This window comes from Gymnodraco acuticeps, unplaced genomic scaffold (genome assembly GCF_902827175.1).
Source record: "Gymnodraco acuticeps unplaced genomic scaffold, fGymAcu1.1, whole genome shotgun sequence".
NCBI classification, from domain to species: Eukaryota; Metazoa; Chordata; class Actinopteri; order Perciformes; family Bathydraconidae; genus Gymnodraco; species Gymnodraco acuticeps.
This window is the reverse complement of record NW_022989978.1, coordinates 263,040-272,547: the sequence shown is the minus strand read 5'-3', so window position 1 is coordinate 272,547 and position 9,508 is coordinate 263,040. Positions and strand designations below refer to the sequence as shown.

Genomic DNA, 9,508 nt, shown 5'->3' with positions numbered 1-9,508 from the left:
GAAAAAGGTTCCCCACCCCTGCTTTAGAAGCTTCATTACGACTGTACAGCTGAATGATACTCTATGAGCTACTTGACGGTTAAAATGTTCTGTACTGCAGAGATAAAATGAGGTTAAACCAGTTTATGGTGAGTTGCTGAGGAGTGGCTAGTGTTTGTGGAATGAGACACACCTGTGTGTTACAGGTGAACAGAGAGAACCAGGAAACACTTTGTCTCTCTGCAGTGAGGAAGAATAACAGACGGTGACTGACTGAACTTCCTGTCTGCTGTGTTTCAGCTTCACTCCGAGACAACATGGCTTCCAGGTTAGAGGAAGATCTCTGCTGTCCGGTCTGTCAGGAAGTCTTTAGAGATCCTGTTCTTCTGTCCTGTAGCCACAGTTTCTGTAAAGCCTGTCTGCAGACCTGGTGGGATGGGAAAGAAGAAAAGGATTGTCCAGTTTGTCGGAGAAAATCCTCCAAAGATGAACCTCCCTGTAACCTGGTGTTAAAGAACCTGAGTGAGACCTTCTTACTGGAGAGAGGTCAGAGATCTTCAGAGTGCAGTCTGCACTCTGAGAAACTCAGACTCTTCTGTCTGGACCATCAGCAGCCAGTGTGTCTCGTCTGCAGAGATTCAGAGAAACACACACCAACCACAGATTCAGACCCATTGATGAAGCTGCTCAGGATCTCAGAGAGGAGCTCCAGAAAGCTCTGCAGCCCTTTCAGGAGAAACTGAAGCTCTTTGAAGAAGTTAAAGGTCCCATGTCATGCTTTTCCGGTTATTGCCCGTCCCCTTGTGTGTTATGAAGGTTTTTATGCATGTAAACAGTCTGCAAAGTCAAAACCCTCAAAGTACACCCTGTAGCGAGTAAACTCTAACACAGAAAATACCTCCCCCAAAAGTCTCGTTGGAGATTTCTCAGTTTCCATTGTTTACTTCCTGCCCCGCGTGACGTAGCTGCACCGCGTGACGTCACTTCCTCTGCCAGCCGACCATATTAAGTGTCGTAAAACCTGCTTCTTTTCAAAGCTCTATCCAGTCATGTCGCGGAGGGTCTGTTGCCTGTATTGTGTGGAGAAATCCACAATGTTTGCAGTACCGAAGGCAGAACCACGACGAAGTCAGTGGTTGACATTCCTTTTTAACACTGTTCCAGCTGATTTACCAGCCGGTACTGTTGTGTGTGCGCGGCATTTCAGGGACCTTAGCTTCGGACTTGCTGTAAAGCTGATATTGGAGGACGATGCTGTTCCTACTTTGTTTGGACCAGCGGGAGATTCGGGTACACAACCTGTAAGTATTCATTGTGGTTTTTGTATTTATTCTGTTTAAAACAAACAATGTATCTACCACGACTCTGTAAATGCTATGCTAATGCTATGCTACCGAGGTAAACACGAGGGCTACCTAGCATTCCCAGACCTCAACACCGATGTTAGCACATGGCCTTACATGTATCTCATAGCAGGAGAATGTCTGCAAACACACACGAAATACTCAGACAGTATACTCCGGGTGATTTAACCGTACGGTCAGTAATTACAGTTGCCGTTCGTGTATTCTACCGAGCTACCATTAATAAGCTAAGCTAGAAGCTCTAACCTAGAGATGTTATGAAAAACATTGTTTTCATGCCAGCTACAATGAATGACCGAACGTAGCAGACTAACTGTATAATATTGCAATTGTAAGATGTTCTTGCTAAGCCTAGACTAGCTGTTAAACTGCATATTAGGTTAGCATATTAGCTGGCAAGCTAACTGTGTTGATTACTGATAGATAATCATAGCTGGAGAATTTCGTCTGCAAACACACACGAAATACTCATAGACAGTATACTCTGGCTGATGTACGGTCAGTCGCCAAACATAATTACATTGACGTTGGCGGTCCTAGCAGCTAATGCTACTGAGCTACAAAGAGTCTGAAATATTACGCTACATGGGAAAAGGTAGCAGACTATCTGTAGAACATTGTAATTGTAAAAGTGTTGCTTTTATGAAATTTTCCTCGGATACAAAATTAATTGTATGAATACTATGTGTATCTTTCTTAGAGTACATCACAACAGGAACACAATACCCACCGCTCCAGTCGGATGTCAAACAGACCGTCCACAGACTGTTTGTGTGGGAACTCAGAGGGTTGAGACACGGTCTGTGGGAACACAGACAGTGGAATGTAAAGTGTCCGCCATTTCTGTTGCTACACAGTTGGCCCGGGGAACACTGAAATCGGCACACGTGAGAAGCAAAGGTAGACTATAACACTGACAAATCACAGATACATTACCTTAATTGTGCTTTTATTACATGTACAGCACTTGGGCTCGACCAAAAATCTTTTTTAAATGTGCTCTATAAATAAAACCGTATTTGATATTATTGTATATCACAGAAATACTGTTATGTTGACTACAAGAAATACAGTGCTGTTTGTAGTTTGTACATTTTTCATGAATTAATCTGTCAGATGTACACAAGTTGTTGGCCTTTTACAATGTATTAGTGTCTTATCTAATGTACATAGTATTTATGCACTTTTCCCTTTTTATTAACAGGCATCCAAGCCATGGTGTCTTTCAAAAGTGTTGGCACTAAAACTTCCACCTACACAGAAATCCCCTTGTCCTCTACACCAATAAAGGGCCCAGGATTGGGACCTAGCAAGAGACCTCGACTAGAGTTGGAGCAGGAACAAGGAGAGACTTCGATTTAATTTGAAGAGACTGGATTTGAGTTACCACCCTGATGATACTGTAGAAGAATCTGACGTATCGTAAGTTTGGTATATTTGGTACACATTACTATTACTGTTGTTCAGAGTTGACATCTAACATGTATTGTTAATTTTGTTTTGTTACATTAGACTTCAGACACCATCCACGCACAGTGACGCAAAGTACATTGTGTTTGAAAGCTGCCTCGGACAGCTGTTTGAAAAATTTTCGTTTTGTAAGCAGGCTTGGAATTTCGTCATTTTAGGGGCAAGGCCATTTGGCCTTCCCGTTCACATTTTTTTCAAGGGCACAAAGGCCACATGACAGGGCAAAAAGGCCGTTTGGTTAAATTACGCTGGTCAATCAACATGACTGAAAAGTGTAGCACTAACGTCAACACCAGTCGTTTTACAAATGGCTGAATAGCAATAGTGTTTCTTTAACGTATACGTTAAGTTCAGCCATAAACCACATAAGTCAGTCATGTATTATATCAAAACCGCTTAGCAAGAAAAATACTAGATTCAAAGGTGACAGCTATCTGCTAGCTTGTAGAAGCAACACTAGATGTAGACCCCTTGAAGGGAAGACGTTAGCGCTATCCAAACTAGCTAGCTATCGCTAGTTTTCATGACAAAATGTAACGAGTCGACTTTAAATAGGCTAATACAATGGTAATTACCTATCAATAGTACTTTCTATAAACACGTAAATGTTAAGTCCTTTCAAATACTACCACATACTTCAGTTAAATCATATCAAAACAGCTTAGTCCGCATGCTTACCTGTGCTTGTCTTGCTCCCGCGGCTGAGGAGCAGGCTGTCGGGCCCCTACAGGCATTTCTGACGGAACAATCACAGCAGAGCAATCGCTCTGATCCACAGGCACGGGACTATCCTACTGCGCGCACTAATATGACTTTACTAGCGTTGTTTACACTGGAACTTTTGACAGGAGCACCAAGGCCACTTTGGCCGTGAATTGCATTTATTTTCACAGGGCATCACGGCCAAAGTGCGGGGCAACGACGGCCATGGCCGTCGTGGCCGTCGTGAAATTCCCACCCTGTTTGTCAGACAGACTGTGATGTCCAAAAACGAAAAAATGGGACTTTTGTGGCGTTCAAACAGTGTTGTCCAAACTGCACTTACTTCAGACAATGGGAGAGCCAGCCCATCATTGGAAGTACCCCGGTTGGCAACTTACAATTATCTGCTGCTACATACTTCACTGGTGCTTCCTTCTTCCAACTAAAAAAGGTATTTTACCATCTTACATCCATAGCATATGAAAAATGACAGAAGTGGACTTTTTCAAATACTTGTCCTGTTTTTCTATTTATTCATAGATATGCAGCTGGAGATCTTCCAGTATGAGACCTTCAGGAGGCATGCTAGGCATTATCTGGAGCCGATATGAGAGCAGACTCTCCAGGTAAGCAGAAACAGACAAGACAGTCTAATGCCAGAGTTACTGGTGTATATTACAATTCATCTACTTATCCATTGGAATTCTGTTGAAAAGTCTTGAAACCTCCTGTATTATATTTTCTTCAGGCCACTCAGCTAAGTTTGGGAGCTACACACTAATGCACCTGGGAAGCAACACCATTGTGGACTTCCAGCTTGTTCAGGTGGGATTCTCTTTCTGGGTGTAATTTTAGGCGTGCTGGCTGTTGATGCTGAACACTGAATTACACTGAATTATCTGTACAATGAAAGAATAAAAGAGAAATGAATAAGTGTATACAAATAATTAATTATTATATGAATGTTATATTTCAGTGTATGTGGGTGAGCTGATGAGGCTGGTGTTTGAAGAAGTCTTTGAGGACCCAACACCCTTTGTGGAGGAGATGAATAAAATCAACATCCCAAAGGACCTGTCCACTCAATTTGACAGGCCCTCAAAGGAGGAAGTGGTAGCCCGCCATGTCTCACGTTTTAGTCTAGGGGCGGTCGGAAGCCCACGTACTGTCCAGCCAGATCAGGGAACTCCTGGCGTATCCGGCGGACCACACACGACGGGATGACCACTCTGATTCCTCGTCCCAAAAAGCCCCAGCACCAGCTTACGAAGCTGCGATAGGCAAGATGCTGGAAACGCCTATAAGAGGAGGAATGGATGATAACATATATGTGCTGTCCTGTTTTTCACCCTTACCCTCTGGCTGCTTGAACAACTGAATTTCCCCACAGGGATTAATAAAGGTCCATCTTATCTCATACAGTGTATATATACACATGATCATTTTGTACATTTATCAGTCTGGTCACTGGGTGTGTTAGCAGAGTCTGTCCAGAGGAAGAGAATCATAGAGTCTGGATTCTGGGGAATAGGTTTCAATGAAGGTGAATACTCATCATATTCACCATCAGATCCAGACACTCTTCTCAGCCTGAAGAAGGAGCTCCAGAGGGTCAGAGTGGATCTGGACTGGAATGAAAGAAAGTTGTCGTTCTCTGACCCTGACACCAACACACACATACACACCTTCACACACACTTTCACTGAGAGGATGTTTCCATACATTCTCACTCTGGAGGAACTGAAGATATTACCGCTGAAGGTGTGTGTGACAGTGGATCAGAGCAGGTAGAGATAAACAGGATCATTATATCTGTGATGTTTATCTCTTAAAGGGATCGTTCACTGACCTCTGAACCTGTCCTCCTGCTGTCTTTTTACTCTAAACATGTTTTTATTCTTGCACTGTAAAACTTAATAAGTTGTGGTAACTTAGTATGCAAACTCGTTGCCTCACAATAAGTGAGTTAACTTAACTTAGAATGGTGAGTATGAACAACTTGTGTATTCTAAGTGTGCTTCAATTAATTTTGAGAAGTACAGCTGACACAAACCTTTTAAGTTATGTAAACTTATGTAAACTAAGTTATGTAAACTTAAAAGGCATGCTTTGCATTAACCTATTTTTTTTATTTGTGTGAACTCAATGAACTTAAATATACAAATCACCAGAACTTAACCCTTTTAAATTCTACTAACTCGTAATTTCCAAGGTTTACTATTAAATTAAACAAACTAATTCCTGCTAACTAAGATAATTGTACTACAACAAATCTCTAAACACGTTGTGTAAACTCCAACAATCTCCAAAAAGAATGCATTCAAAACACAAATTGATTCAATTGCAATATAACATTTATTTTCAAGTGCCAACAAACAGTGCTTTTTAAGTACTCAAAACCCTTATCTTAATAAAAACAGCAGTGCACAACACACCAATTGTAAAAATAAAAAATATATAATGACCACTATGAAGAAGAGTACATTGTACTTTGCTCTCAACAATTGAGAGTTATAACAGTTTCCCCAGAGTAACAAACTTTTGTCATAACATTTAACGGTGCAACTTTTTTAAGTGCCAAGTTCTATCTGATAGCTGATGACTATCTTGACTAAGGGCGTTTCTCAAAGTTAATAGTTTAGGTGAGAGAGCTTTGGTTCCCAGTCCAAGCATCACTGTTTGAACGAACCTCAGAGTATTTGCCATGCATTTTGGGTGATCTCAATGCAAAGCATATATCAGGCCAAATAATAGGCCTGTGGAAAGTTTTTGATCTCTTCTATGGAGTCAGATTTGGGTCAATATTCTAGCGCGTAAAACAAGCTACTCATGAGCGGGAAATGTGCTTTTACACGCGCATAAAATGACCCTCGCGCGCAGATTAAACCCCCGCGAGCGGCGCAGAGCCGCTCGCAGGGGTTTAATCTGTGCGCGAGTGTCAGCCTCGCGGAGTCTGTCTACGCGCGCGTGAAAAGTTTCTGGCACTTTGGGGCGGAGCCACTGGACTTTGATTGACAGCTGCCAGGAAACCCGGGGTTGCCAGGTTTGATAAATGCCTGAACTACCAAGAGCCGAGGAGTGACGGCAGCAAAATCAGTTGGACGAGATTGAATGGTAAAGTTGTCCATAAAAAACTATTATATTCGTAAAGTGTACAGCTAATATATATATATATATATATAAATGTATTTTATATAAAACAATATATTTTTGAGTGGGCTGTATCCGTCGAAAACTGCTAGCTACTGTCTGCTGTACGCACCTAGCTGTGGAATCGTTTTACAGTTCTTCTGAATGGCCTATAACTGAAGAAGAAAATTCCAGAAGTATTTGACGAACTGCAAACTAATGGCATTCTTACGGAGAAGACCAGGCTTAAACTTGTCAAAGTTTGCATCTCTGACTTGGTGGAGAGGCATTGTAGGTATATGAATGTGAAATGTGTGTATATATAATTGTTGCATTTAAGCGATATATTGGTTGTAAAAATTATTTTTTTATTTGCTTGATACAAAAGGACATTCTTTATTACCAATTGCTTTATTATCACGCATTTGTAATATTTGTATGCTAGAACTTTTTGTATTATTTTTGAAAAATTAAAAATAAATAGCTCACTTGTCATTCATTTTTATCCTTAATTATCCATCCAACACTGAAAAGGTGGTCCTTGTGAAGAATCTCATTACTATATTCCCTCAGCTGAAAGTCATTTACAACAATAGTTTGCTGAAGATTAAGTTTGTTTTAACCAAGGTATAACGTTTTTTTAGGTGTGATTTTATGAATTATCTATTCTGTCAACATTTGATGAATTAGAAAAATATTAATGTTTTTAAATGTTAACAATTATTTTCTTAATGACATATTGTGCTAATGAAATCCTTGTAAATAAATGTCCAATGAATGTATTCTTGCATTCGATTTTTTGAATAAAAACCATATCCACCACCTGGTACTTCCAGTAATCGTCATTGACACACAATGTGCAGATATAACACAATCAAATGTTAATTCTGGTTAAAGAAATATAACACAAAATGTGCAGAAATAACAAATGAGTGTGTTCATCTTGGTTACACATTTATGACACAATGTGTAAAATGTGCACATTGTGTGTTAGGGGCATGTAACACATTTTGTGTGTAAAAATGATTTACACATAAATAAACACAACACGTGTTGTCAGGCCCGCCTTAACCTGCCATCAGGCCCTGGGGCTGATGGTTTTGTAGGCCCCCTATTTAAACAACAAATCAAAGTCATTTATAGCCTCGGCAGGCTCTGTGATCGCACTTCTCCACTCTGCTCTATGCGCGCCTGGTCCTCTCCTCCAGATGAGTGACGTATCGGGCCTCCCTCATGTATCTGTCCGGTTGCCGTTGGCTCCCCTCCACGTAGCAAGTCCTCGTCGTCCTCTCCATCTCCTCCAACATCCCTCCTGTCTGTTTTTCCTCTCTCGCTACTCCATCGCTATCAGAACCAGACGGCCTACTTGGCTCCGAAGCCCCGCGGCCGGCACCGCTACCGCTCGGTACAGAACTAATCTGTCCTTCCTCCTCATCCTGGCCTACAGGTTTAAAATAACCTGTAAGCTTCGGCATTTTTTGTAATAGCTGCTTGTCTTGAAACTCCTTTTCCCTCAACAATTTCCTTTTCCGAGCGCCACTCTCAAACTTTTTCTTCTCAAACTTTTTCTCCTAAACAACCTTCATCTGTCACTCAATCACTCGCAATTTGAATAAGTCACATGTGAAACATATTCTCATTCTGATTGGCTGTTAAGTGGTGCCCACTGACTGTTACGGAGTCATCTCTGGAATCCATCGATCTGATTGATTAGCGGAGCAAATGATCAACATATTACGGAGGGAAGATATTTTCGTTTGGATTACTGGTCTGGGGGAAGCTCACACGTGTGTGTGTGTGTGTTTTTGCATTTGTGTGTATTGTGTTTGTTTCCCGGGGAAAACACTCACGAGAAACACCGGCTGTTGTTATGCCTGCTGTGACGTCAAGTTACTCCGTTCTCCGCTTGTAATTATGCCGTTACAAGCTTCAACGTTGTATTTATCATCTGAATTTGCCGAAAGAAGTTTAATATTCTGAAAGCCAAGACTTTGTTTATTTGAAACCAGATGAAAACAAACTGTAACGGACCCTGCCGTGTTATCTATGATTACTATACTCTTATAATTTCAGCCGGAGGGAGGGGGAGTGAGTGGCGAGTGAGAGCTGTCATCTTCCCTTTACAAGCTTCAAAAATGTATTTATCGTGTGATTTTGGAAATAAAAGTTTCATATTCTGAAAGCCAAGACTTTGTTTATTTAAATGTTTTTTAAAAACATCCGAAATAAAAAACTATTTTATTTTTATTTACTTTTTTAAAAAAAACTTTTTTATTGGCTCATGATCGGCCCCTGATCTCCGTAGGCCCCTGGGCTTCAGCCCAGGTCAGCCCGTGCATTAAGGCGGCCCTGCGTGTTGTCCCTGAGCACACTCTGTAGGCGTGTTGAAATTCAACACATGTTGTGTCATTTTTGACACATCCCTTCTAAGAGTGTACAGCAGACAGTAGCTAGCAATTTTCGACAGATACAGCCCACTAAAAAATATATTGTTTTATATAAAATTAATTTATATATATTATATATATATATATATATGCAATTTTCGACGGATACAGCCCACTCAAAAATATATTGTTTTATATAAAATTAATTAATATATATATATATTAGCTGTACACTTTACGAATATAATAGTTTTTTATGGACACATTTACCATTCAATCTCGTCCAACTGATCTTGCAGCTGTCACTCCTCGGCTCTTGGTAGTTCAGGCATTTATCAAACCTGGCAACTCCGGGCTTCTTGGCAGCTGTCAATCAAAGTCCAGTGGCTCCGCCCCAAAGTGCCAGAAACTTTTCACGCGCGCGTAGACAGACTCCGCGAGGCTGACACTCCCGCGAGCGAGCAAGAGGGCTGGTTT

At 41.0% G+C, this 9,508-nt stretch overlaps 1 long non-coding RNA gene across 1 annotated transcript; it reads left to right on the top strand.

Annotated features, from left to right (window-relative positions):
• Positions 1-904: 904 nt before the first annotated feature.
• Positions 905-4,940, top strand: LOC117543345. The gene is made up of 7 exons (XR_004568555.1): positions 905-1,280; positions 2,044-2,243; positions 2,548-2,765; positions 3,707-3,966; positions 4,056-4,141; positions 4,264-4,340; positions 4,492-4,940. It is a non-coding gene; the product is annotated as an uncharacterized LOC117543345 (long non-coding RNA).
• Positions 4,941-9,508: the final 4,568 nt, after the last annotated feature.